At 44.9% G+C, this 27,612-nt stretch overlaps 1 protein-coding gene and 2 long non-coding RNA genes across 45 annotated transcripts in view; 2 read left to right on the forward strand and 1 right to left on the reverse strand.

Moving 5' to 3' along the window:
- MSI2 (musashi RNA binding protein 2) overlaps positions 1–27,612 on the reverse strand; it is a 448,144-nt gene that overhangs the window by 292,852 nt on the left and 127,680 nt on the right. The window lies entirely within an intron of this gene.
- Positions 8,399–12,785, forward strand: LOC308464181. Its single transcript, XR_013979926.1, has 3 exons — positions 8,399–8,505; positions 10,776–10,857; positions 11,357–12,785. It is a non-coding gene; the product is annotated as an uncharacterized lncRNA (long non-coding RNA).
- Positions 21,813–26,383, forward strand: LOC308464443. Its single transcript, XR_013980050.1, has 2 exons — positions 21,813–22,460; positions 26,061–26,383. It is a non-coding gene; the product is annotated as an uncharacterized lncRNA (long non-coding RNA).

A 27,612-nucleotide genomic window follows, 5' to 3' on the forward strand; every position in this document is an offset into this window, starting at 1 on the left:
GAAGGACAGAATATAAATTTAATAAACAAACTACTCCAGCGGCCTCGAACTGTAGCCTTGCCTTGCTTCCAAACCTCTGGCCATGTTTGGAATGTAGCCTGTTGTACAAAGTTAGGGGTACATTTCTTGCTCTGCTCACTTTCACTTCTGGCCCTCCTTACTGCTGACTTGCTGCCCCTGGAAGGTGGTTCATGAGGTAACGAAGCCCTTGGACTGAAATTAATTGATTGACTGATTTCTGTTCTATCACATTTCAGGCCCACCTTTCCACCAAAAAGTTCAAGGCAGCATGGATGCTTTAGTTTAGATTCTTGCAATAGGTAAAAAGGTAAAGGAGTCCTGGATGGTTAAGTCCAGTCAAAGCCGACTATGGGGTTGTGGCGCTGATCTCGCTTTCAGGCCAAGGGAGCCGGCGTTTGTCCATAGACAGCTTTCCAGGTCATGAGTCCAGCACAACTAAACCACTTCTGGTGCAATGGGACAGAAGCCAGAAGCACCATTTACCTTCCCGCCACAGCTGTACCTATTTATCTACTTGCACTGGTATGCTTTCAAGCTGCTAGGTTGGAAGGAGCTAGGACAGAGCAACGGGAGCTCACTCCGTCATGCGGATTCGAACCGCCGACCTTTCGATCGGCAAGCCCAAGAGTCTCAGTGGTTTAAACCACAGCGCCACCCGCATCCCATTGCGGGGAGTTGGACTAGATAACCAATGGTGTCCCTTCCAACTCTACAACTATATTATTCTACATGGCTCTTCTCCAAGAGCCCAAGGACACTCACTGAGCTTCATAGTGGAGCCGGCACTCTTAACCACTACACCACAACAGCGTAATCTTCCCAGCCTTGCACTTTATAGCAAAAAAAGAGACTCTATCCCCATTCAAAGGCTATATATACCAAGTGGACCTTCTCAGCGAAATGCAGCCTCTCAGACGATTGTGGACCTGCTTACCTGCCCACCTCGAGTCGGCATTCGAAAGCTTCCAAGTCACATGGCAACAGAAGAGGCTTCTGCACCATGTCTCTGTCTAATCTAACACGTGCTGGCATCCTGCTGAACCCGAGAGGAATCGGAAAGGAAAGCTGGTACGGAGGAGTGGATTAAAAGTCAATTGCTGTCGCGCTGCCGGGTCTCGTCACCACTCTCCCGTACCCAGAGCTATTAAACCTGCAGCGCTCCAGGAGCTGCTGAGTGGTGTCACTTCAGTCTTTCGCCTGAAATCACAACGTACTTTAAGGATGTCAGTAGCACAGTCACAGCTGGGCAGAGCGGGAGCTCAGCGGTAGAACACCTGCCTTTGCATGCAGAAGGTCCTGGGGTCAATCCCCAAAATCTCCAGGTAGGACAAAGGAAAGATGCTTACCTGAAATGTTGGAGAGCCTCTGCTAGCCAGTGTCAATAATACAGAACTAGATACACCAGTGGTCTTGACTTGGTACAAGGCAGCAGCTACCTATGTTCCTAAGGGAAGGGCCATAGCTCACTGATAGAGCGTCTCTAACTTTGCACGGAGAAGCTCCAGGCCTCAATTCTCAGAATCTCCAACTAGGGTTGAGAATGGCCCCTGTATGGAAAGTTGGAGAGTCGTTGCCAGCCAGTGCAGGAAATACTGAGCTAGATGGAACAATTACCTATGTATCTACAAGGCCACAAAACTCAATTCATCCACATACTCAAAGCCATACAAAAGTTTGGGACATGTTGATTTGACATGTCAGTCCCTCTTCCTCAGAAACTCTGGGAATCATAGCTGGGGAGGGGGTCTCCTAACAATTCTCAGCACCCTTAACAAACTACAGATCCCAGGACTCCATGGGGGAAGCCATGATGGTTGAAGTAGGATCAAAGTGCTTTAAATATATGGTGCCGATATGGTCCAGTTCTCAAAATGGAATGTAGGAAGCTGCCACAGGCTGTGGCTGAGTTGCTCAGATCCTAATAAATAATGGGAAAGAGGAGGGAAGGCCCTGGAAAAGGCAGCTGGCCAACAAGGGTAGTGGCTGAGCAATGAGAGAGATCAAGAAAAGAAAGCTGGAAGATGAAGTGGTTCAGAGAGAGGCAGCGTCAGGAAACAGAGTCCATATTTGCAGAGCCCATATTTAAAGCTCTTATGCCATTGTAACAGTTGTTGCTTCCCCCAAAGAATCCAGGGAACTACAGTTTCATTAAGGGTGCTGAAAGTTGTTAGGAGACCCCCTCTATTCCCCTCGTGGAAATACAGTTCTCAAGAGTTCCCTGGGAAGAGGGATTGATTGTTAGCTTGCTCTGGGAATTGTAGCTCTGTGAGGGAAATAGGGGGTATCTTAACAACTCTCAGCACCCTTAATTAAACTACAGTTTCCAGGATTCTTGGGGGGGGGGGAGCTGTGACTGTTTGAAGTGGTATCACAGTGCTTTAAATGGATAGTGCGGATGTGGCCTTATACAGACCCAGGGGAATAACCGAAGGATGGTGCCTTCTCCGTCTGCAGCAGAACTAATCGTTTAGCATGCAGAGCACAAGTGCATGTCAGAAATGCATGCCACATCCAAATGAGTTTTTGATACGTTACCACAAATAGCTAATAAGGAGGGGAGAAGCAGAAGGGAGGGACAGGCCACACCAACCTTTAGTATAATTGCTCTCCTCTCCTGCCAATACTCTTAGTCTCATTTGGGACTAATGGTCTGTCTTCAATTAGACTCTCAAGCTTCCAAAAAAAATATGAAAGCAGCTTTTTATTGTACCCAAAGTTTGTCTAATAAGCACATACTTTGCAAAACAGCAGGGCAATGTTTGGGAGATTTGTTTTGCTTTTTTCAAACCAAGAGAAAACGTGGACTGGGGGGGAGATACCTAAGCCAATGATGGGAGCAGGGTTGGCTGGAGAAAAAAAACAGCAGGAAACGTAAGGTTTTGCCTTAGGAGCTGATCCAGTGGAAAACCTGTCCTGGACTTTCCCACTTCAGACCGGATGTAGGGGGGATTGCATCACAAATTCTCTGAACACAGGTCAGTAGATCTCAGAATAGAAGAGTTCCAGCCTATTATGTCGTGGATTCTCTCCCCCATCCAAGGAATCCTGGGAAACTGTATAACTGAAGGAGCATTTCATTAAATATTTTATTTTAAAAATGTTTGCATACAATATTAATTGCATTCATCCATAACTATTTCAGTATTTGTATAGGTGCATTTCAGCCCACGTCATTCAACCTGGATAGTGAGGTCCAAGTTCCAAGGGCCTTCTGGAGGTTCCATCATTGTGAGAAGTGAAGTTACAGGGAACCAGGCAGAGGGCCTTCTTGGTAGTTGTACCCACCCTGTGGAATGCCCTCCGATCAGATGGCAAAGAGTTAAACAATTATACAACTTTCCGTAGATATCAGAAGGCAGCCCTGCTAACGTTTGATGTTTTGTTTTGTCTCTTCATGTTAGAAACTGCCCAGAGTGGCTGGGGTTACCAGCAACAAGTTGTTGTTGTTGTTGTTGAAAGGTTCTCTAACATCTAACATCTCTCAGCACCCTTAACAAAATAAACTTCCCAGGATCCTTTGCTGGGGCAGGGACAGCATGACTCTTACAAGTGGTAGAAGAGGTATTTAAATGTGTAGTGCCGATGTGGCCTTCGTGAACAAGGGCTCTATCCTACCTGAATAGAGTGATATTACACCACTGGAAGCACAATTCCAGTTGAGCTTTAAAAGCACATCCTCCAAGCGGGGTTACCGTACAACACACTTTTCCAGGAAGCGCAGCAAGTACTCCTTATCAACCAGCCACAGTAAAGAAACAGGATCGCTGCCATATATATATATATATATATATATATATATATATATACACACACACACACACACACACACACGAGAAATAACCTCTCCCGACAGCGTGACAGCTGACATTCTAAACTGAAAAAGCTATTTGCCAAGAATTATCAAGCCAGGCTTCTCCCTCTCTGATAGATGGCAGAAGAAAGAACAACAAAGGCCACACACATATCATAAATCACAACTATTATTGAATGCCTAGCCACATAATAGCAACAGTCAAACTGAATAAAGACGCTTTTCAGGGCTCATCTGTACAGGGGAAAGGGGGAGGAGGGAGAAAAAGGTAAGACTAAAAAAATCTGGAAAAAATCCCAAGATGTGATTCTAGCATTTAAAAAACAATCAATCAAACGGCAAACCCATACCCTTTAAAGAAAAGTTATTTAATATTGTGCCTGACTTTTATTTATTTAGGACAGTATTCTCCAACCTGGTGCCCTCTAGATGTTTCTGAACTCTAGCTGTCATCCGAAACAACTGGAATGTACCAGGTTGTCAAAGGCCAATTTAGAGCATTAAAATGCTCAAGGATGCATACAAATACAACATGGTGTTTATTTATTTGCTGAAAATATTTGTTGAAAGATTCCCTTGATAAAAAAAAATTTTTAAGCTCTCAGATTGCTTAATAATATTCAATAAAGTGGTCTGCATCTTGTATGTTTGCTGAGAGGGTGGGAAAAACACATCTCAGACAGGTTTTATTTTGTTTTTTATTCAAGTTGCAAGCCCTCAGTGTTCCATAGTTAATGTTTTGGTGCTCAGTATGTCGCTGCTCAAATGGGGTATTCGACAAACTTAAGAAACCATGCCAAATATTGCCCTAAAAAAGCTAAAATAAAATTAAGAGCCATACTGCTCATTAAGAGAAGATGAAAACATATTAATAGATGTAAGGAGGAGGAACCTCCCAAGGCAACATTTTGTTTAAGAGAATATGTATATAAAGAGATACTGCGGCAGCTGTGTACACAAGGTAACATTTGGTCTTTTGTCTGCTTTGGCAATTGTTAAAAACTACATACCAGTTTTCTCCACTCCAACTGCAACAGAGAGCACAGTGCTGCAGAGCAGCCAAAAGGCTGAGCTGCAATGACCCTTGCGCCTGGTTCAAATTACACTTCTACCCTGAACTCAGCAGATGGACTTAGAGAAGTCATCATTCTCTCAATGCCGGGGCCGGGGCGAATGTGTGGTTGTGCAGATATCATTGCTGTGTTTCAGCCCTTTGATGCTGCCTGGGTTGATGGGAGTTGGGAGTCCAGCAACATCTGTAGAGCCAGAGGTTCTCCACCTTTGGGCCAAGGCAATGGGATAAGACAAACATCACACCAAGCCATGCCTTGTACTAGCCATAACTTAGAACCTAGATGATGGAAGGCAGCATCCCTTGCATGATTTAGGGGAAAGTGTTCTCACGGCCTTCCACGTGTTTTGGGCTGAATGTCCCCAGTGGGGAGTCTTGTTAGCTCACCTAGACTTTCTGTTGTCCTGCATCCACCTAGCCAAGGAAGGCAATTGGCTGGTGGTAAATTCTTTATTGACAAATGGATGCACTTATGGCAGCTCCTAAGGTGCTTCTGGACGGACACAGGCCTTTAGCGCCCACTTAGCTGACCTTAATTTTTCCAGGTTCATGCCCTATGGAGCGGTGGAAGCAGCAGTGGGACCATGCCCCGCTCCTAGGCTTATGTACCCTCATTTGCCAGAGTGTGCTCACATAACTTGAGATTTCTCCTGCATGAAGTTGTTGCTGATCTTTCCTCTTCAAGCCCCTCCTGGCTCCAGGAGACAGTGGGGATGGCGTGGATTTGACTGGACTGCCCCTCGCCTGAACAGCATCTTCCTCCACTTCCAACATGTCCTGAGCCCCCACCTCCATCCTAATGCTCCAACCCTTCCTCTCCCCCCGCCCCGGCTCCTGCCGCATGGGTGGCACCAAACCCCTTAAATCGCTGGGTCAGTCTCTAGCCCCCTTCCTTCTGCCACAAACTTGTCAGAGCCCTGGCACCCACGCAATTTAAATAACAGACTTGCATGGACTCAGTATTTGCACTGGGACTCGTCAGGTCAATTCACGACACTATAAGAAGAGCCTGTCTGGATCAGGCCAGTGGCCCATCTGGTCCAGCATCCTGTTGTCACAGTAGCCAACTGGATGCCTCAAATGGGAAGTTTGCATGCAGGACCCAAGTGCAACAGCACTCACGTCTCCTACCGTTTCCAGCAACGGATATTCAGAAGCATTACTGCCTTGCAGCTATGTAGGCAAGCATAGCCACCATGACTAGTTGCCATTGATAGCCTCCATGGATTTGTCTAATCCTATATCCGAATTGCAGATACTTATGAAAGCATGAAGCCCAACCTTCAGCATGAACGCCCCCCTATGGCTGCCGATAAACATACTAAATGGTATTTTGCATTTCCATAGCGCCTTTCATCTGAGCAGTTCAAAAGAATCTTGGCACTTTGATTTTCAGAGAATAAAGAGCCAACATGCATTTGTTTTCATTCTTCCCCAGTTAACGGGAGAGAGCTTCTAATAAGAACTCTCCCAGAAGATAAACCCAAGGACAGCAGCAGCAAGAGGGGATAATGGAACAGAGGAAAGAAAGAATAATTATCAGCCACTTCCCCCAAAATGTTTCTTGCACATTTTTTCTGCATAGGCAAGGGTAGGCCTGAGATTGAAGAACTGCCACAGCCTCTCTCAGTTCTGTTGGCTCGGCTGCTCTGGTAAGATCCCTGCTGGATCACAAAAAAGTCCTATCTAGTCCAGCAGCCAGCTTCCCAAATGTTCGCCCACTCAGGTGCTTCAAGACTAAGAGGAAGGACTATGGCTCAACTAAGTGTATCTGCTTTGCTTGCAGAACGTACCCAGTTCAGTCCTCAGTGGTATCTCCAGCCCCCTGCCCTGAAACCCTGGGGGGCAGCTGCCAGTCAGTATAGACAGTACTAAGCTAGATGGACCAGTGGTCTGATTCAGTATAAGGCAACTTCCTGTTTTCCTAAGGATACAGCAGGGTATGAAGGCAACGCCCCCTGCCTTAGCTACTGTAAACCACTAAGATGTAGTAGTTAAGAGTGTTGGACTAGGCCCTGGGAGACCAGGGTTCACATCCCTATTCTGGGATGAAGCTTCCTGGGTGACCTTGGGCCAGGCACTCTCCCTCTCAGCCTAACATACCTCACAGGGTTGCTGTGGGGATGAAATGAGGAGAACCACTTCAGCCTTGAGCTCCTTGGGAAGAAAAATGTGGGGTATAAATGAAAATAAAACTGAATTTCAGAGAGAGAGAGAGAGGGAGAGAGAGGGGGGGGCTCCATTTAGCTACCATAGCTGCTACCCATTGACAGATCTCTCTCCTCCTCCATGAATTTGCCCCATTTTAATGCAATCTAAGCCCACCTTTGACAACCTGGTGCCCTCCAAATGTCTGGGACTACAACTCCCGCCAGTCCCTGACAGCACCGTGGTCACACCCTCACCGTTCATGTAAAAGATTTTAAATGTGTGATGTGGGTTTGACCCTGCATAATTTAACAGCAAATTCCAGTCAATTAAACTACACACTTTTAAGCCTGGATTAAAGGTGTGAGGTCTGAAAGCCAACAAGCGGGAATGGCCTAAATCCCATGTATCATATATTGCAAGAATCATGAAGTCAAACAAAATGCAAAATCACCAAACTTCTTTCTTGTTTTCCTGGCTTTGGCTGAATGTCAATCCTCCAAATGACTCAAGGTGGACTCATTCTGCTTCCCCCTTATCCTCCCAACAGTAAGTAAAGCTAAGAGAGTGTGACTGGCTTAAGTTCACCCAAGGAATTTCTGGCTGAGCTGGAGAGCTTAGGGCCTCGGGCTACAGCCATTTTAGAATAATGGTTAATCCAGCCCTGTTCACTGTGTCAATAAACAGCTTCTCTCGTCTGCCCCAAATCTTCATCCGGATGAGCTCTGGCATCATTAGACAGATGGAAGGTGGGGAGAGCTTCTCTCTCTACACCATGCATAGCTTTAATAAACCTCTCTCCTGTTCCCCATTCACACTGCAATCCTCTGCTCAGAAGTAATCCCGCTGAGTTCAATTAGATTTACTCCCAAGAAAATGGGCATAGCTTCAAGGCGATCGAATTTCTTTCCGGAACTACTTCTAGCTTTTTATTTTTTATATATATTTATTCGCTAAAGACTTTAAAACTGCCTTTCATCTTCACCATCACCATCATTAACCTGCTCTTCACTCTAAGGTCCTAGGGTGGGATGATGTTGTTGATGGTGATGATAATACCCTTTTGAAACTTCAAATGAACAAATACAACCACAAAATATAGGGTTTACATATCAAGACAGTGGCAGAAATGCTTAACAATATACTTTTCAAGATGGAACAACCAGAAGTCTACTAAGTACTCCCAGTGTGGACGCAGCATGGAATATTAAAAGATTTGGGTTATTAGAATACTGGCAGTATCATGGAAGCTTTCGTTTTTCTGATGTCATAAAGAGGCTTTCTGGCCCTGGCTTAGGGCTCGCAAAGCTTTTCAGACTTTAGAAACTGAATTTCATGGTCCATGAGCAACATATGCAAACTCCAGCCTCCTCTTCCGATGTCAATACTTCTCACGTTTTAAAATGACACCTTGTTGGTGAACTTTTGAGGAAAACAGACACTCCATGGTTATGTATGTGATTTTTTCCCCCTCTTAATGTTACAGTGAATGCCCAAAATCTGATGAATGTTGACGTTCCCATGTGAACGCTGACAATCCCAGATGGATTCTGAAATTAGATATATCTATTTCCTCACTTTTCAGACATATACCAGCGAATGTTTTGACTGTGACATTTAGGTGACAACGTCTGATTTTTCAGACATTCACATGTGAGCGTCAATAGTCAATGGATTTTGGACATTTTCTGTCTCATATATGTGCAAACATATAATCACACACATAATAGATAAAAATGGATGGATAGATAGAGAAATTTCCATTAAGTCTGTGAGAGATCCTTTTTTGGTCATATAAGAAGCATAATTTTAAAGGAAGACCAATAAATGGTTATCTCTCTTCTAGCAGCCTCAAGAATATGTATTAGCTATAACTGGAAAAAGAAGGAAGTACTGTACCAATAACTTCTCAATGGCTGTTGAAAATCTGGGCCACACTAAGGATAATAAAACTTACAAACTCTGCCCAAACAAGGTTGGTGAGGAGACAGTGTCTCCCTGTTATGTTTTGGAATTTGAAAGTGGATTCTATACATTAATACGAGTTCAGTATGGTATAAGCACATTAAGGCAGACATTATTTAATTGGGGGTGGCTAATTAAGTTCATTGACAGAAAGAGAAGAGTGAGCACTTGCTTTTATCCCAAGAATAGCTAAGGCAGGAGAGATGCCACCACCCTCACCTCTCCACCTCTGAGAAGAAAAGAAAAACTACCCTGGCTTCAAGTCTTCACCCCATGCTCTGCCTCAGAATGGAAGCAATCCTGGAAGCAGGACAGGAGAGCAAGAGCACTCTCCTATTTATGATATCCGCCAACCGGCACTGAGAGCTGTGTGGCGACTTTCCACTTATGCAGGGGTTATGTTCTGGGGTCCCACGTTCATAAGTGAAATGCAAGTAAGTGGGGACATCATCTTTGGGCTCTGGGGAGGGTTTTCTGGCTTGCCACTCGTCACTTCCGGGTTCCCAGCACTGCGCATGTGCGCTGTCATGTGCAAGTAGACTGAGCAGAAGTGGGGAGTTGTTTGTACTGGAAGAAATGTAGCCTTCGTAACAAGCAGCCAACACGTTAATCTGCTTCTCAAAAAAAAGTGTTGAGTGCCCAGATCTCTCTCAATGTAGAAGGTACAGTCATTTTTTTTGAAAAGAGGAAAAACTAAAAACAAGCAAAGAGGGAGTGAGCACATGGGGCAACACCCTGGACCACAGCAGCAACATTTAGGTCACCCAACTCTCTTCTAAAACAGTTTGGGTGGGGGGAGAGGTAAAGGTCGAAGCAAGTCTCCAGCCAACTCTCACTGTCAAAAATTCAGGGACTCCTGACTATCCTGCATTGGAGGGTTGGACTAGATGATTATTTGCGTCTCTTCCAACTCTATGGTTCTATATTCCTCCAGCTCCCAACAAAGCAATTCTCCCCCCACCCCTAGCTATTGCATTTCCACCAGTCACAGCTCTCCCCCCCCCCCATCACCAGAACTGGGTAAAAAAAGACAACTCAAATTCTCGAATCGTGCCAAGTGGCACCTACAGCATCCATCGCCCTCGAGTGCCATTATTCAGAGCCTCAAAACAGGCAGCTTCCTGCAACATTGAATTCCCATGGCGGTGCCAGGCACACATCCCCAGATATTATCAGCCAGGCTCTGCGGTAAACAGAAAACAGGAGATGCACTTCCCAGGAGCTGCTCCATTTCAGCGCTGGGTGAAACCGTTCCTCCCCACTAAAAAGTTTCCTGCTGCTCTCATGCGGTTCAGGCTGGCTGTTACGGAAAGTGCAACACCATGCCCATTGCCAAACAGTAAAATAAATTTAAAGAAACATTGTAAAATTCCCCACTAAGGAAGCTTTGGAACCCAAAACGCCACCACAGAAATCTTGTCGTCCACCCCATCTGTTCTTGCTGTTACTCTAGCCGGAAAGCCAGTCTCTTCTACCCTGACAGGTTGCACCAGAAATAGCTATGCCATCACACAGCCAGCGTCGAAAGCGGGGGGAGTTGTTCCTACATGGGAACAGGCCGTAGTAACAACAACAAAAACAAATAATAATGCCTTCCCTCTTTTGCTACCCTCTTGTTTCTCCTTACATAGGGATAATAAAACACAAGAGAATGCAAGATCTAAGCAGAATCATTTTTAATCCTCTACCTCCTTTGCAAGGTCTTCAACATGGCATTATTTAATTTTCCACTTTTTTCTACTGTTTATGCCAATGCAGGGTGGCAGAAGCAGAAAGAAAAGCCAGATTAATGAAAATCCAAGCACGTCTGTGTTCACTAAGCAAGCAGTCATAGACTTCAGTGGGTATTTTATTATTTCTAAGGGAAAACACAGGAAGGGGGTGAGGCACAGCTTAAAAAAAAAGGTGTGTCACTCTTTCTGTATAGATATAGAAGGACCCATGACTAGAGTGTACTTTATTTGCAAGTCTCATTTTCCATCCCACCGTTCGAATACATTTCCAGGCTCAGAAAACAAGCCAGGAGTTTAGCTCAGCCAGAGCTAACTCAAGCTGACAGCTATAGCACTGATGCCTGCCAGACTTGATTGACTGGTTGGATATATTTAGACCTGAGGGAGGGAACGAAGAAAAATGGAGGGTGGGTGGGTGGGAGAAATGAGAAAGATAAGGAGGAGGACACTGTTGTACGTTTGAACTAAAAATATAAAAACACAAAGGCTATTGTTAGCAATGGTAAATAATAAAAAAGTTAAGTGGCATCGCCTCCAGCAGGGTCTTCATCCCCACGCATCTCACACTCCATATGAACATAATCTCAGACAGATATCCATTTGCAGTTTTATGTTGGAGAGAGAGGAAGGAAGGACACCTTTCTATACGTCGATGGTCCCTGGCTCCATCCCCAGCAAGGTTATTAAGATCTCGGGAAGTATCCCTGCCGAAGACTCTGGAGACAGGTGCTAGCCAAGAGGAGACCAACCTGAGCCTAAGGACCAATGATCAGGTCCAGCAGGAGTAGTGTTGCACTTAGGTAATTTTAGACTTAATGGAAGCCCCCGCATAAGACAGCATGAAACGCAATGCTTCACCGAGATCAAAATGTGGTATGTCAGTCCTCTGAGGGCCTTCCTGCTCATTCTGCTGGGCCCTGAATGCCTACCCAATTGCCCCAATGGTGCAGTTGAATAATATATATATATTAAGGCACCATGATACACATATGCTCATATGATTTAGCTCTGCGAAAGGTCACATGCTCTACAGGCAGAAGGCTCAATCCCTGGCATCTCCAGTGAAAATGATCTCAGCCAGCATGGTGGAGCATGAACCCTGTTAGAGACCTGCTGTTGGACAACAATGGATCACAAGATATATGGCCCATCTAGCCCAGGGTCCTGTTTCTCACAGTGGCCAACCAGATGCCTCTGGGATGCCCAGAAACTGGGAATGAAGCCAACAGCCTCCCGCTCTCCACTTCCTGTAACTGCAAATATTTGCAATTGCATACTGCCTTTAGGAGAATGGTTCCTGTAGCTCTGCGGGTGATGCTTGGCTGCAGTTCCCATCCCTGACCATAGGGGCAGGATGGCTACAGCTGATGGGAGCTGGAGTGCAGCAACATCTGGAGGACCAGAGGTTCCCACGCTCTCGGTTCTAGAAGCCCAACCCCACGGACCAACTTTGACAGGTCTTAGGAACAAGTGAGCGCCTCAAAGCTCTATGACGGGCGCCATTTTCACCAGAAGCCAAAACAGTTTCCTGCAATAGTTTGATATTTCTGTTTTGTTAGCCACCATAATAAATAGGTGGTTTTAGAGATTAACGGCATCCTGCCAGAACAAACTTGTCTGAAGTGCTGCTCAATGCTTTCATCCCCGCAGTCGCCTCTATATATCATTCATAAAGTTTGTTACACATCATGGAGAAAGTGGGGGTGAGCAATGCTGTAATAGCTGGTGACAGAGTGGGAGGAGCCGGTATTGGATGAATGAAGTATGATGATTGCTTCTCCAGCACAATAATTCAGGAACATGGTTAACGGGCGCAATTCCTTGTTCTCTCCACTCCTCTCTTTTTACTTGACCTCCCATGTAGCTTAATTTCTCCCTCCTTTACTCCCGTCCACTCTGCCCACTGCCCTTGTGGCCTGATTATGATGTCTGGGACTTTTTGCTTGCCTCTGTTCCCAGGACTTCCTGACTCTCCCACACAGAGCGTCTAATTCCCCCGCTCTGCATAATCTCCCTCTCTCCCCCGCTCCCCCATAGACACACCCTCTTCTTCTGGCATTATGGACACTTGTAAAAGTATAAATATATGCGTTGCTCATTTTTACTGAACTGAGCTGTGTCTGTCAGTTGTTGTTTTTTAAGTATTTATTGAGTGTCATAAACAGAGCTAGACATTACAAGCATTCCAGATGTGTGGGGTGGATGGGGAGCTATGGGGCAGGAGGAGGAAGATAAGGAGATAGTGATGGCCACCGAGCTGGATGGCTTTAAAAGACAAAAATTCGTGGAAGATAAGGTTATCCATGACTACTCGCCATGGAGGCCATGCTCTGTGTCTCCTTGGTTGGAGGCAGTATAGTGGTACCTAGGGTTACTGACGCTTCAGATTATAGATGCTTCAGGTTACAGACGCTTCAGGTTACAGACTCCGCTAACCCAGAAATAGTACCTCAGGTTAAGAACTTTGCTTCAGGATGAGAACAGAAATTGTGCTGCTGCGGCGCAGCAACAGCGGGAGGCCCCATTGGCTAAAGTGGTACCTCAGGTTAAGAACAGTTTCAGGTTAAGAATGGACCTCCAGAACAAATTAAGTTCTTAACCCGAGGTGCCACTGTAATGCTTCTGAAGGCCAGATGCTGGAAACCACATAGGGGAGAATGCTCCTGTGCTCGGATCCTGCTAACGGGTTCCCCGCAAGTGCCTGATGGGCGGCCACTGATGGACAAGATAACCTGTTGGATCAAGCCAATGGCCTATCTGCTTTTGCCCTTAAGGAGGAGATGTGGTTTTAAAAGTGCCTTGTACACACCGTACATTTAAAGAACACTGTGGTTTGTTAAGGGTGCTGGGGCTTATAGCTGTGTGAGGGGCAGACTACAGTTCCCAGGATTCTTTGGGTCGGGGGGAGGCAATGTGCTTTGAATGTATGGCAGGTATGCGGGGGGAGGGAAGCTTGCAGACTATTCCTATAGTATTTGAATGGTTGATCTAGATTGCCCACTGGTGAGAGGAGAATCCCAAACAAACACATAAAACAATACCTGAGATTCACTGGGGCATTTTTCTTTTTAAGTGTTCTGATAACTTTTTAAGTATGTTGCATGGAAGATGCTGGCTCTGCAGGGCCAAACACATCCATATGCAGAATTAGGAGCACAGGTGTCAAAACAGCAATGGACCCTTAAGCACTCAATGCACAAATACGAATAATAACACCAATGCCAGAAGTATTATTCTTATTTTCATTGTTATTATCATTTACGCAAATGCCACTACGGCTTAAACCCACTAATAATAACAACATATTTATATCCTGTCTTTGATGCTGAAAGAAAGCACGGTATCCGACAAAACAATGCACCTTCTTTAAAGCCAACACATCAATGTAACCCAAATAAGCCAAGCAGTGAAGGAAGTGTAGCAGTAACACCAGACAGTCAGCTTGCCAAATTCTCCAAAGGCCTTCCTAAAAATAATAGTAATAATAAAAGGCTTTCACCATACAGTGAAAACTGAGCAATTAAGAAGCCCGGTGGGCCTCCCTAGGGAGAGAATCAGAGACCACAGATGCCCTCAGCTTCTCATATCTGTCTGCCAAAATTCAGACGTCAGGAGGACATGGAGCAGAACCTTGGATGTGCAGCTAAGCTTGAGAAAGGCTACACACTGGAGGTCCTCATGGGTTCCCTCTCCACGGGAATAGCCAAGAATGTTGCTATGCCCTGGCCTGATGCACGTCCCCCAGCCCCCTGCTCATGCAGAGCTGCAAATGTGGATCAGGGCACCAGGTTTTGATCCAAAACTGTTTTCCCCAAGACAGATGCCGACTTAAAGGATAAAGATTTCGAAGAAAACAACACACAAGCCTTAACACATACAGCGGCAGATTAGAGCCCAAGAACCTTAATTTATCAATTAGACACCATCTGCAGATTGTGCTCCTTGAAATAATTGTCGAATCTGACAATGCACTTCTGCTTCTAGAAAGTTTCAGCCAGCTTTGCTTCCATTTAATTAAATTTCTGCACTTAACTTTGATTGCGCTGAAAGCACCGCTGCTTTGCCCAGATTGAGTTCCTTCGCCACCTGCTGTGTTTGATCTAGCCACGTTTCCACAGTTATGGCAAAAATTATGCCTGATTTTTTTTTCTCTCCCCCCCCCCCCACTCCCCAAGAAAACTGGCCTGCCTTCACCCTTACCCCACATCTCTTCATAAAAATGCAATGGTGGAATGTAAAAATGCAGGGCTGTAGCTAAATGGCGGGACACATTCTATGCATGCAGAAGGCCCCAGGTTCAATGCTTGGCAACCTGTAATACCCCAAGCCAGGTGCAGCCCACCAGATCCTTGATAACCCATTCACACCACCCTAGTTTTGCGGTCTCAAGCAAGCAGGAAAAAACAAAACTATTCGGTGGGGCAGGGGGAACGACTACACATGGCTTAAGCCGTATACACAACCAGAACATTATTCCACACTAACTGGCAGAGGCTTTTTGGAGTTTCAGGCAGAGGTGGGTGCTTCTTGGCCACCCCCCTGGCATGACCAGGTTGCTTCCCTTCCTCCACTCTGCTACGATCTCCAGAGCAATTACGCAAATATTAAAATGGCTGTAAATGTCTTTTTTCTTCTGAGTTACAGCATAAATGTATTCATTTCTATGGGATTTTTTAAACTGCTGACCCCTTTTCTTTTGTAATTGCTTTGTTCCATTTTTATGAAACTGCAACTTTTATCAAATTGCAAAGCCACGTCGAGTGGTGCATTCCTGCTAGAAGGTAAAGTGCAGGTGCTCTAATAAATAAATAAGATGCAAGCGCAAACGTGCGGCTTTAAAATTAAAGAAGGCTGAATGGCAATAGGAAGGTTGCTCTCTCCCTGGTGGAGTGTCTGCTTTACATGCAGGGGGTCTGGGGTTCAATTCCTGGCATTGCCAGGAAGTAGTGGGAGAGAGCCCCGCCTGAAATCCTGCAAAGCTGCTGTCTGTCAGTGTAGACAACACTAAGATGAACCAATGGTCTGACTTAGCATGAGACCACTTCCTCTGTTCCTGCAGAAACAAGACTTGAGGACTGACACATCACTTTGGCAAAGGGGGACTTCTAAGTGCTTCACTGCAGAATGAGGGGGTGCACCTGCTTGTAACCCAGGTTGCAAAGCTGTGCTCACATTGGTTGTGAAGACTCTACAGCGGCTACCCTTTGAATTATGCATCTACCTTCACACCCTTAGTCACTCGCGGGATAATTATTCCTCCAGGACATGCTGGCAAGGCAAGTGCGTGGGCTGGTAAACTGTGTCGTATTTATCTGCAAAGTTCGTTGAAGGAAAACCACGACGTGCCCTGAAGCAGGTGCAGTTGTAGTTACTTCCGAGAATAAATTTAAAACAAAACAAAGCATCTTACCACTGGCAGCAATGCTAGCGAAGTCACTTAAGTAATGCAGCTGGAGTCCGGAGAGAAAATACCTGATAACACTTCACTAAGCAGACTGAACAAAAAAGAGTGTCTAATTTGACAAGAAAGGAACAGAAAAGTTATGTCTTTTAGTTCAGGCCTTGAACAAAGCAGGGAGACATACAATTAAACATACAGAGGACAACTCCTTCAGAACTACATAGCCAATCAGAGGATGCACTACCTTGGCAAAGATCAGGCCACTCTTGGGTAGCAGACTTCATAGTTAACAGAATTAACCCTTGGATTAAAAATTAGTTGATGCCAGATATTGCACTTCCAACAAGTAGTAACCTGCTGGTATATTTATGTAGAGTTTAACATGCATAATCCTTTGCAGAAAAAACAGAGGAGTTGGCTGTCTGCAAAAAAGTGCCATCAAAGGTATGTGCGCTTTGTTGGTTTGCTTTTTTAAAAAAGAATACCATACAAGGTTTACTGCTGAGGTAATATAAACCTCTCCAAACCAATAATGTGTTTCAGCAAGTTCCTAAAAATAATGTATTTTGGCCTTGCAGGTACAGGAATGGCTTCATCTTGTATCATACGGTACAAAATGGATTTACAGTCATACTGAACGAAACAATACTGAACCTGGTAACACTCTCCAAGGAACCATCGTTTGAGCATAACTATGTTGAAACATCAAAGACTGAAGAGGCAGTAATGCTTCTGAATACCAGCTGGCAGATATGGCAGGAGGGGAGAGTGCTGTTGTGCTCAAGTCCTGCTTGCAGGCTCCTTGCAGGCATCTGGTTGGCCACTTTGAGGACAGGATATGCCCCTGGCCTAATCCAGCAGGACTCTTCTCACATCTGCCAGGATGACCCATAATATGCCTTTTCTGAAGGGGAGAGGCAGCTGGCAGTTGGGGTGTTCTTGGCCAGCAGAGGAGTTAACACCTTTTCTGGAAGGCAGGGTCAAAACTATAAAAAACTTTTATTAGCGGCCAGCAAGAAGAGGAGGGAAACTTTGTAGTGTCATGGGCACATTTGCAAATCAGAGGTCATGGGGAACACACACACACACACCCCACTGCCACTGTACACAAAACAAATTTACCGTGCTGGTTATAATACAATGCTTCTTTCAAACCTAGTTCTTTTTTAGAGGGGAGAGACCCTGTGTCCAACCCTCTGCAATTGAGTAATCTCAGCTAAAGCAATGGTCATGTGTACCCTCAGCTACCACACTGGCAAACTCTGTGCTAAGCTCTTTGTTTTCACAGGGAGCTGGCTTATGCCGAGTGAGACGAATACTGTTTACACTGACTGGCAGCGTCTCTCCAGGGTTTCCAGCAGGGTCTGCCCAACACCTACCTGGAGATGCTCTTGACTGAACCTAAGACCTTCTGCATGCAAATATGTGCATGGCCCTTTCCTTAAATCCAAGTGGATGGGGCACACACACGCACCTTAGTTACCTACAGAAGGCTGTTAAAGGGAATTGTGTAAAAGGGTATTCTTCAGGAAGAAGAAGAATTCTCAGGCTTCATCCATTTTGGCTAAACAGAGCCTCCATGTTCACAGAGAGTGTATCTCTGAAAACAAGGTGCTGAGGAACAACAGCCTTCCTGGAAGCTGGGATACATGGACCTTTTGTCTGATCCAGCAGCGAGTACAGAGAGAAGAGAATGAAGAAGGAGGTGGTGGTGATGGCTTTGTTTTTTGTGCAAAGCAAGGCCAAAATGCCAAGCAGTGCAAGAGACAGTTGCACAGGTATGCCAAAGTGCAACACGGAGGACAAACGAAGACAAGCCCCAATCAGGACAAGATCTCTGGGCGCACCCTCCCAAGCAGATAAAGTTCATGCCCGTAATGAGCGGCGTCTCCTGTTCTTGCTGCAGGTGCCCCAATGTACTTAGCCCTCCATGGTAGAACTGCCAATCTCGCAGAAGGGGTCAATTATATTACAAGAAGGGGAAGCAACAGAGACAGCCCCATGTCCTGACTTTCAATCCTGCCCTAAATTAACTTTTAATACAGAACAGAATGTCACATTCACTTCTCTCCATAATCTAAAAAATTCTCCTTTATGCCGCAGCAATAAAGGGGAGCATTTAAAAATTAAACAGAGCTTAGGGAGGAGGGGGAGGGAAGCATGCAGGAATATATTTCATTTCCACATGACTAGGCATTTTAACATCCAAAGAGGAAAGAGGTGCTCTCAGAGTAGCAAGCAAAGAGATGAAGGTGTTAAATACAGGGGAGGGTATTTTACAGTGGAATGAATACACATTTCAGTTTAGTGAATTGTCTGGCTCCCAAAGTCCAAAATGCCTAAAATTTGACAAGGAAGACCCAGCCTCCAATGTGAGGAGTAAAATAATTCAAGTTAACTGTTTGTATCCAATGTGAAAATCCCTTAGCGGTCTGCTTACTCCGCCAGCAAAATGGTTTGTGCTAGTGAAATGTTGTCAACTTTGTGCAACCTGCTGCACAATGAATTTCCACTAGTGCAACTGTAGCATTGGGTTAATCTGTTGCACAGCACTGCACATCTGCTGGCACACGAGCCCTTGCACCAACCAAGGCAGAACGCCGGATGCAGACAGTCTATTCATTCATCCTGTCAAAGTATAAAAGGCGGTGGTTGCATGTCACAGTAAACCACAATTAACGGTTTACCGTGCATGCACAGAAGGCTCCTACTTGAATGCATCCGTCTTACCCTCAGGAGCAACAACCCACAGAGCCCCGTTTACTGTTACATCTCAACTGGGGATTGTGGTTTGTCTCACTCCAAACAAATCCTAACATGAAGCCAAAGTTTGTTCTTCGCTTCACATCAAACTTAGCCAAAGTCTAGACTTGTGATATGCATGTTCAAATCCTCTTTCAGTCTTTTTAATCTAAAAATAAAAATTAAAAAATCACTAAGGCTGCAATCCTATGCACACTTACTTAGGAGCACAGTGGGACTTACTTCTGTGTAAACACATACAGAAATATATTGTAAGAGGCGCTGGGCAACCTAGACTCATGCTCTGTTCTTCATCTGTAAAACAGGAAGAATAACAGCCCAGAGCTATTACATGGACCATGAAAGATGAGAGGTTGCATCCAAAGAAGTTCAGAGTAGACTCACTGAAATCAATTGACCTAACTTAGTCATGTTTATTAATTTCAGTGAGTCTACTCTGAGTATGACTAACGTTTGATGCAACCCAAAGAGTACTGAACTGAAGAAGTTTTGGAAACCTTGGTCTAGACTAACTGCTGGAGACTGTCTTTTCCAGCAGTACCTGGAGATATCAGGAACCTGGGAGTTTCTTCATACAGAATAGGTGCTCCACCACTAAGCTGCGACCTAGGCCTACCGAGTCTATTATGGACCTGGACCTGTCATGAAAAAAGTGGCCAAGAAGCCACATTAGAAGATGGAGACAGAGATGCTCCACCACCTTTCACTCACTGTTTCAAGAGGCCCTCTGGAACAAGCGGTTGTGGATAAGGTTCTCTAACTCCTTTATTTTTCAAAGAATTGTGAGGTGAGGCTGCAGGCCCTGTGAAGCTGCTTGCCTTTCCACCCTCACCACCTGTTGAGGATTAAGCCCAGGTGCATTGCAAGTGGCTCTGAAGGAAAGGAAGCAGCAGGGAGGCGTTCTCTGCTTTGCAAGCCACAGACAAAGAAGGGGCGTGGGGAGAGGAAAGAAGCAGAAACCTATTTCTATAGAAGGCTTGGAGTAGTAGGGTTAACGGTTTGTCATGATATAAAATTACGCATGGCATGCAGAAAGAGGATAGAGGAGAGTTTTTCTCTCATACCACTAGAACTTGTGCACATCTAACAAAGCCGAAGAATTGATGCTTTTGAATGATGGTGCTGGAGGAGACTTTTGAGAGTCCCATGGACTGCAAGACCCTGATGTTGGAAAAGATGGAGGGCACAAGGAGAAGGGGACAACAGAGGACAAGATGGTTGGACAGTGTTCTCAAAGCTACCAGCATGAGTTTGACCAAATTGCGGGAGGCAGTGGAAGACAGGAGTGCCTGGCGTGCTCTGGTCCAGGGGGTCACAAAGAGTCGGACACGACTAAACGACTAAACAACAACAAACAAAGCTGAATACTGGAAGATTCAGGACAGATGAAAACTTATTCAGGCAGTGCGCAAGTTTATTTTGGAAGTCCCTCCGACAGGAGGCAGGGATGGCCACCAAGTTGGATGTCTTCAAAAGAGGTTTTGGACAAAATCATGGAGGGCAAGGCTATCAATGGCTACTAGCAAAACCAAGAGAGAGTTCTCAGGAGTGCCACCAACAGCCCAACACATTTCGGAGAATCCTTAGGAGCATCCTTAGAAGTAAATCTTAGCTCATTCATCTTTTTCTTACTGAATCAAACTTTTGGACGCAGTATGTTCCTGAATGCCAGTTGCTGGAAAATATAACTGGGAAGAGTGCTCTGGCGCTTGGGGTCCGCTTCCAGGTTTTCCACAGGCATCAGGTTGGCTACCGCGAGTACAGGATGCGGTACTACATGGGCAACTGGTCAGATCCAGCAAACTCTTCTTATTTTCTTGTCTCCAAGGAAGCTGGAAAGGTGGCGTTGCCTTTTATCCTATCGTATAAGCAGAGGCTCTTAGACCAAATTGCCATTTTGACAGCGTCAGTTCTAACACAGGTCTCCTGGTCACTATACCATTTGAGTAGCACTCATCTTTAGGCATAAACAAACATAAGTTGAGGCTATCATAGGAACATAGGAAGCTGCCTTACACCAAGTCAGAATGCAAGTATCTAGCTCAAAACTGTCTACACTGACTGGCAGCAGCACTCCAGGTTTTCAGGCAGGGAATCTTTCCCAGCCCAGCCTGGAAATGCCAGGGATTGAGCCTGGGACCTTCTGCAAGCAAACCAGATGTACCACCATTGAGCTCTATTCTGAAGACTCTATTTCATCAGGCCACCTGGGCATCACGGATTCACTAGCATAGCTCTCAAACCAACACTGCATCTTCCACGGTTGTCAGCCAGCCCTGAAACCCTCCTCAATGCTCTCAACCCTGCATTTTTCAAACCCGTGTTCAAAAACACAATAAAAGTGAACGAAGCTTTTTTTTTTTTTTTTTGCAAATGTCTGTCCTGGGAAGGTGGCAGCATTAATAATGACCTTTCTGTACAACTCAAACACATCTGCTGCCATCTGCAGCCATCACTGCAGAGTCCAAATTTAATATGACAAGCTCTTCTCCTTCCTTTGGCACAGCCTGATTTTATTTTTAATACCTCTTCCTTAACGGTCCATATTACAAGGAGGAGTTTTACAGGAGGGCACACTCACTTACTTTCAAAGTTAAAAGAAGGACAGCAGGGAGTCAGGCCCAAACTAGAACATCTTGATTTTTTTAAAAGCCATAATACATGGGCCATTTATTATCAATCCTATCCCACCGGCCTCTGAGAAGTTGAAATCAATTTCATTCATTTTCATTTAAAAAAAAAAACCCCAACTAGCCGATTTGCCTAAACCACCATCCTTTTAAGTGAACAGGAGTCCACAAACAAAAATAAAAACAGGTGTTCGCAAAAAGCAAAAAATACAAAAGCAAACCACCAACATGCCCGGTTACTTGTGGTTTCCACAATACGGAGGTGTGCCTTTGAAAAATAACTTCAGCTAACTAAAAAGCAGCACTCAACGGTGCTTTATCTGGGACACAGAACAAGTGCTAGTAAAGATGACTCAGCCTTTTAAAGACCCACTCAGATCTGGAGAGTTTAAAAGCAGCGGAGGTAGTAAAGGAAATAGTGTCAGAAAAGACCTCACACATCCATCCAGTTTGGCCTTTTGCTCTGACAAAGGGGTGGGCTCAGATCAAGACCTGGCCTACCATCTGCAGGCCATTTTCAACAGGCAGGAGAGGCCACCCAACTGTCAATCACCGGACATCATTATGACATCAGGAGACAAATTCAAAGCCCGCCCTGACAGTGCTGAGCAGCAAACTGGGACTGGAGCCATTGGCGAGCCTCCACTTCCTATGAAACTTCTCGCGAGAACCAACATTTTTCCAGACACCTTCATCAATGCCAGTTGTTGGGAATCACAAGTGGGGAGAGTGCTGTTGTGCTCAAGTCCTGCTTGTGGGCTTCCCAACCGTGATCGAAATTCCCCAGGTACTGGGTGAGTTTTGCTACTGGCATGGGACCAACTGCGACTGCGCAGTTTTCTGGGCACCAGGTTGGCAACTGACATCTCCATCGAGCCAGCTGATTCGCACGCGGTCCATCATCACATCAAGGAAAGTAAGTGCAGGGCAAAGGACAGATATAATGGGCTGTGCTGCAACCTTTCCACAGGCCACCCCAATGGAACTAACAAGACACAGTTCAAAAACTTCTGCCTTAGCCCATAGTTAACACCATTTCCACTTCCACTCTGTGTGTGTTTCTCATTCTTGCATACTGGGGCAAGTGAATTGTTGTAAGAGCAAGCTACAATTGAGCAATGTAGCGGAGATCATAGAATCATAGAATTCACAGACATGCCATTGTGGTGACCATAACCTAGGACTGGGGTCAGCAAACGGCGAGGCTTCCTATCAAAGCCCAGCCCCCTTCCTCCACAGGGCGGAGAGAAGTCGGGAAGAGGGAGGGAGGAGACACCACAGCAGGGAGGGAGGGAGCTGTTCGCGGGCCAGATCCAGAGGGCAATTGGGCTGGATCCGGCCCACAGGCCTTAGTTTGCCGAACCCTGACCTAGCTTATATGTCTGAGTTTCTAACACTGCCCATAGGCATCTTGTTGGCCATTGTGAGAATAGAATGCTGGACGAGATGGACCTTTGGCCTGAGAGGGTAGATTCTTGATTGTTCCTTTGCAGCCACATCTTTACTCTCGCCACATCTGACACCATATCAGATGTGGGACAGGTGGGTGTGATTTGGAGGAAACTACATCCCTGGCATAATTAGCTGAGAGGGTCAGGGCTTTCCCCACTGCTGCTCTCAAGCAGAACACCGTCTACTGAAGGACCCCCAGTCAAATGCATGCCTATGCCCTCACAGAAACCTCTAAACAAGGTTACCTAACCACTCCTGAGGCAAGACAGTCCACCTGTTCTGAAGGTGGAGCTACTCCTACTGTTTAAACATTGAGATCTACTTTAAAGTTTCAGATCCCTTATGGGCCTTGAGCTCTCCAGGGTTAAGGAAAGAGGTATTTCCCATTATGTGTTAGCAAATCCTTTTAAACTGGGGAGGGGCCAGGGATTGAACCTGGGAACTTATGGCTCCAAAGCATGCAGTAAATGCAGCTCTGGTTGATATTCTGATATGCTACCAGGCAGGCTGGTGGAAAATTGAAGCTTCTCTCCACCCTAGAGATGGGAAAACCGAAATCTTCAACTTCCTGCATCTTGGTTTGCTTGTAGCAGCAGCAGCAGCATTTCAATATTAAACACAGAAAAATCAATTACAGTACAAAAATAATTATACAAACAGAAAGCCCCATTACAATTGGCAACTGCACCAAAAAAATAGTGTCTCGCTATGCCTGCTTGGAGGTGGTAATCGTTAACTAAGGCTAATGTTCATAATTCACCTATTTGTAAAGACTTTTGGCAAAGGTTTGCCATTTTCAGATTTGTTTGTTAAAGTTATGGAGTTCCACCAATCTGCTGAAAACGTCTTCTTCTTCTCCTGACCTCTCGCCATATGCAAACTCTGCACTGTTTTCTCAGTGAGAGCTAATTCTCAGACGTTTTAGCACATCTTGGTTTGTTACTGACCCCAATGAAGACACCAATTAGCTCAAATCCAGCAGATTTGTCAACATCCAATTTCAGGAAAGGATGCACAACATACAGATACAACACTAAAACAAGAGCAAAGTGACCACAGCATTGGAATTTAAGAAACGGCTGTTACAGGCTGTTAACAAGCTTCAAAATGCTTGTTTAAATGACATTGTGAATAACAAACAACTGGTCAACCATGTGTTTAGTTCCTGAGCAAAGTGGCCTTTGCGATCTTCTCTTTGTTCTAAGGAGGTTCTTCCAAGAAATCAGCCTCAAGATAAAGATTCTTCAGTGGTTTCAAACATTCTCCATTTTTTACAACAAAAAGGCTCTTGAGAAGCAAGCAGGTCTTGCTCAGAGCAGCCATCTTAGCCTGCCATTTTTTGTTCCACCTATTGGCATATTAAAGTCAGCTGCCTTCAGCTGCTAGGTAAGAGCTGTACGCAGACCTAAGCTACCAGCCCCACCTTCAACCAGCTGAAATTGAGCATCTGAAATTATCATTCTGTGTATTCCCTGCATTCAAAAGGGGACTCTCTGGTGTGCAATTACTGCAGCAGAATTGTATTCTGTTCATCTAGGATTCAACTGAGTCCAAGGGTTTATTTTCCATTAAAGGTGGGAAATTTAGACGATTGTGTGATCGCCAATTGCAATTACCGTTGGCAACTGTTCTTATCTCACATGCATTTGAACTTTTGAGAATATCAGACTATATACCCTCTTGCATTTTCGGGGGGGGGGAAGTATTGTGCATATATCATTATGCAACTAGAAAGGTTTATCAAAAAAGAAATAGAGAAATTAAACATATTAAAAATGCAGACATTAAGACTGCTAAGAGAAATTAAGAAAGTTAATTAAAAAAATTCAACAAGCAGTAACAATAAATAAAAATTATTCTAAATTAAGTTTAACCTTGCAGTATTAAGTCCTGGTATTCATTATATGAATTGCTACAGCAGACCATGCTTAATTTAATTTTGTGGTAGACTTTTGATAAGTAGTTATTTTAAAAACAAGTGCAGGTATCTTCCCCCTTTGTGAGAGTGCTTTTGTTGTGGTTGCACCTTTCAGCATCTAGCAAAAATTACTGCTTCTGCCATAATGAAATACTGCCTAACACTAATTTTCTGAAATAACATTTTTGGGTTGATTGGTCATTGGACATTAAGCATTTCTTAAATACTAGTAGCTTTGGTATCTTGTACCTATTGCATGCACTGTGGTTTTTTATTTGTTTGTCTGTTGTTTTATTAAGACATTTCTATACTGTCCTTTCTCAAAAGGCCACAGGGTGCTTTACAACACAAAAACAACATGACAATACAAGAACGTTAAAGCAATTATTTCGTTAAAACTCCTAACAAAAGCAGCTGCAACAAAAGTATTCACAAATTGCTACTGTCCCTGTTCCCTCGATATTAAATTTATATCCCGCCCTTCCTCCCAAAGGAGCCCAGAGCAGCAACCAACAAGTGATAAAACAATAAAAATGTCTTTAAAACAATTCCAGTATAGATGCAGACGGGGAAAGATTTCCACTTAAAAGCCTTGTAGGAAAACAGAGGTCTTCAGTAGGCAATAGACAGGCAGCAGAGACAGCCGGTCTAATATTCACAGGGAGGGAATTCCAGTGGTCCAGTTCCAAGACACTAAAGGCCAATTGCTATATTGTGCAGAATGGACCTCCTGATAAAATGGCATCTACAGGCAGTGGCATAGCATAGATTGCTAGTGCCTGGGACAAGGAAAGTATGGCGCTCCTTAACCAGCACCTCCATGTGGCGCTGCCGCCACCACTGTGCGCAGCTGCAGAGCAGCCGCGGGACATGCATGTGCCCCTCCTTGGGCTGGGGTGCAGCCACCACCACTCCCTTCAGGCATTGACCTGAGCCAGACTTCCTTTGCTTCAACAAGGTGGCTGTATTGTGGGCATCAAAACCATGCCCTGGGAACTGATCGCATCTTACGCTCAGGTTTCTGCCACAAACAAGGAATATTACCTTGCTAGGACCCGGTTCCATAACACCTCGTTTCAAAACCATTAGTAGAGTGGAAGCACAGAATCCGACACAACATCAATTACGTTTTTTATTGAACACAAGGTGACCAGGGAGAGATGCCAAGGGGACAGATGTCATTCACAGGAGTCATCTACAATCACCCAGAGGATTAAAAAAAAAAAAAAAAAAATTAGAGGGAGAAGAAACCTGGAACCTCTCAACCTCCCACAGTGGTGGCAGCTGTGTCCAAAGGATGTGGATCCCCACTGCTCTTTCAGCCACTGCCAAAGAGGGCCCTCACTTCATCCTGAAACAGAGGGCGGTGTTGCAGTGAGACGTCCTCCCTCGCCAAAGAATAAAAGCCGCTTGCTTGCTGTGTCAACCAATTAAGTTTAGAGACGTGGGCAATAAATATTTAAAGAGGACCCCTTTCTTCCGGAGCCACAGGCTGTCTGAATCTACTTTCCGCTCCTCATGCTTTCCTGATAGAACCTCCCAGCGGCTGCAGGCGAGGTTTAAACAGTTGTGGAAGATCAATAGGATCGGAAGCCCAGCCCTGCCTTGTCCTGCTGTTTCTTATAAACTAGAGCAGCAAGATGAAGATGGTGGGGGGCAGGAGAAGCAGGGGAAACCCGTTAACCTTTTCTGCTAGATATTTTAAAAGTGTTTTATAGCCCCTTATTTTCTCTCTCTCCAAGATCTCTTGCTGGTCTTTTCCAAGAGCCTCATTCCAACAACTTTGCTGAAAGACCAGCTCCAAAAGGCACTCCCTACCACGGAACTGTTTCCATAGATCATTATAAGAAATACTATCTAAGAACTGGTGCCTGTGTTGGCTGCTGCTGCTTTTCCTCTTCCCTCCCTGTACCTTTGCCTTGTGTGTTGTGTATTTTAAATTGTAAGCCTGTAGGCAGGGACTGCCATGTTTTAATTGACTGCATATGTAAGCCACACTGGGAGCCGTTTGGACTGAAAAGCAGGGTACAAAGGCTCTATATAAATAAATGAGTCTCCATTTAGCACAAAGCCCATGTAATGATGGCTAAGGTCTGAGCTGCTTCCAACATGGCACTGCGTATTGGCAATTCTTAACACAATGCAGTTGCTGCCTGCTCACAAGTACCTCTGCACCTTGAAGCAATGGCCTAATCTCACTCAGTTATTGCTCTCAATGGTATTTAACATAATAGCGTTGACCACGATGAGCTTATTTGAAATTATCGTGGAGATGGTTGGCACTTCAGTAGGATCTCCGCAGCAATTCGCCATTAATTACTGCACTGTTATTTTTAAGTGTTAGCCATAAACCAGGCTGCTGCTACATTTGCATTCAGAAGACACAAAAAAGAAAGAAAAAGATGTAGGGAGGTAAATGAGAAATAAATTAGAACAGAAGCTAAGTGCTGCTTCTAACTTTAATATTCCCCAATTAGTTTATGATCTGGAGGTAAAGCGTTTAACCTCGAGGTCACAATCCCCCCTCCCTCTCCTCCCCCCATCCCCTGCAAGGGCTATGAATATATTTTCTCTAATTTCTTACACTTTCATTTAAAAGGAAATACCAAGATGGGTAAAATATGGCCTCCGGGATCCATGAAGCTAGCTATTACCATTTCGCAGTCAGTGTAGAGAGTTTGGATGCCATGTCTTCCCA

Source organism: Podarcis pityusensis (assembly GCF_964106645.2).
Source record: "Podarcis pityusensis genome assembly, chromosome: 15".
Lineage (NCBI taxonomy): Eukaryota > Metazoa > Chordata > Lepidosauria > Squamata > Lacertidae > Podarcis > Podarcis pityusensis.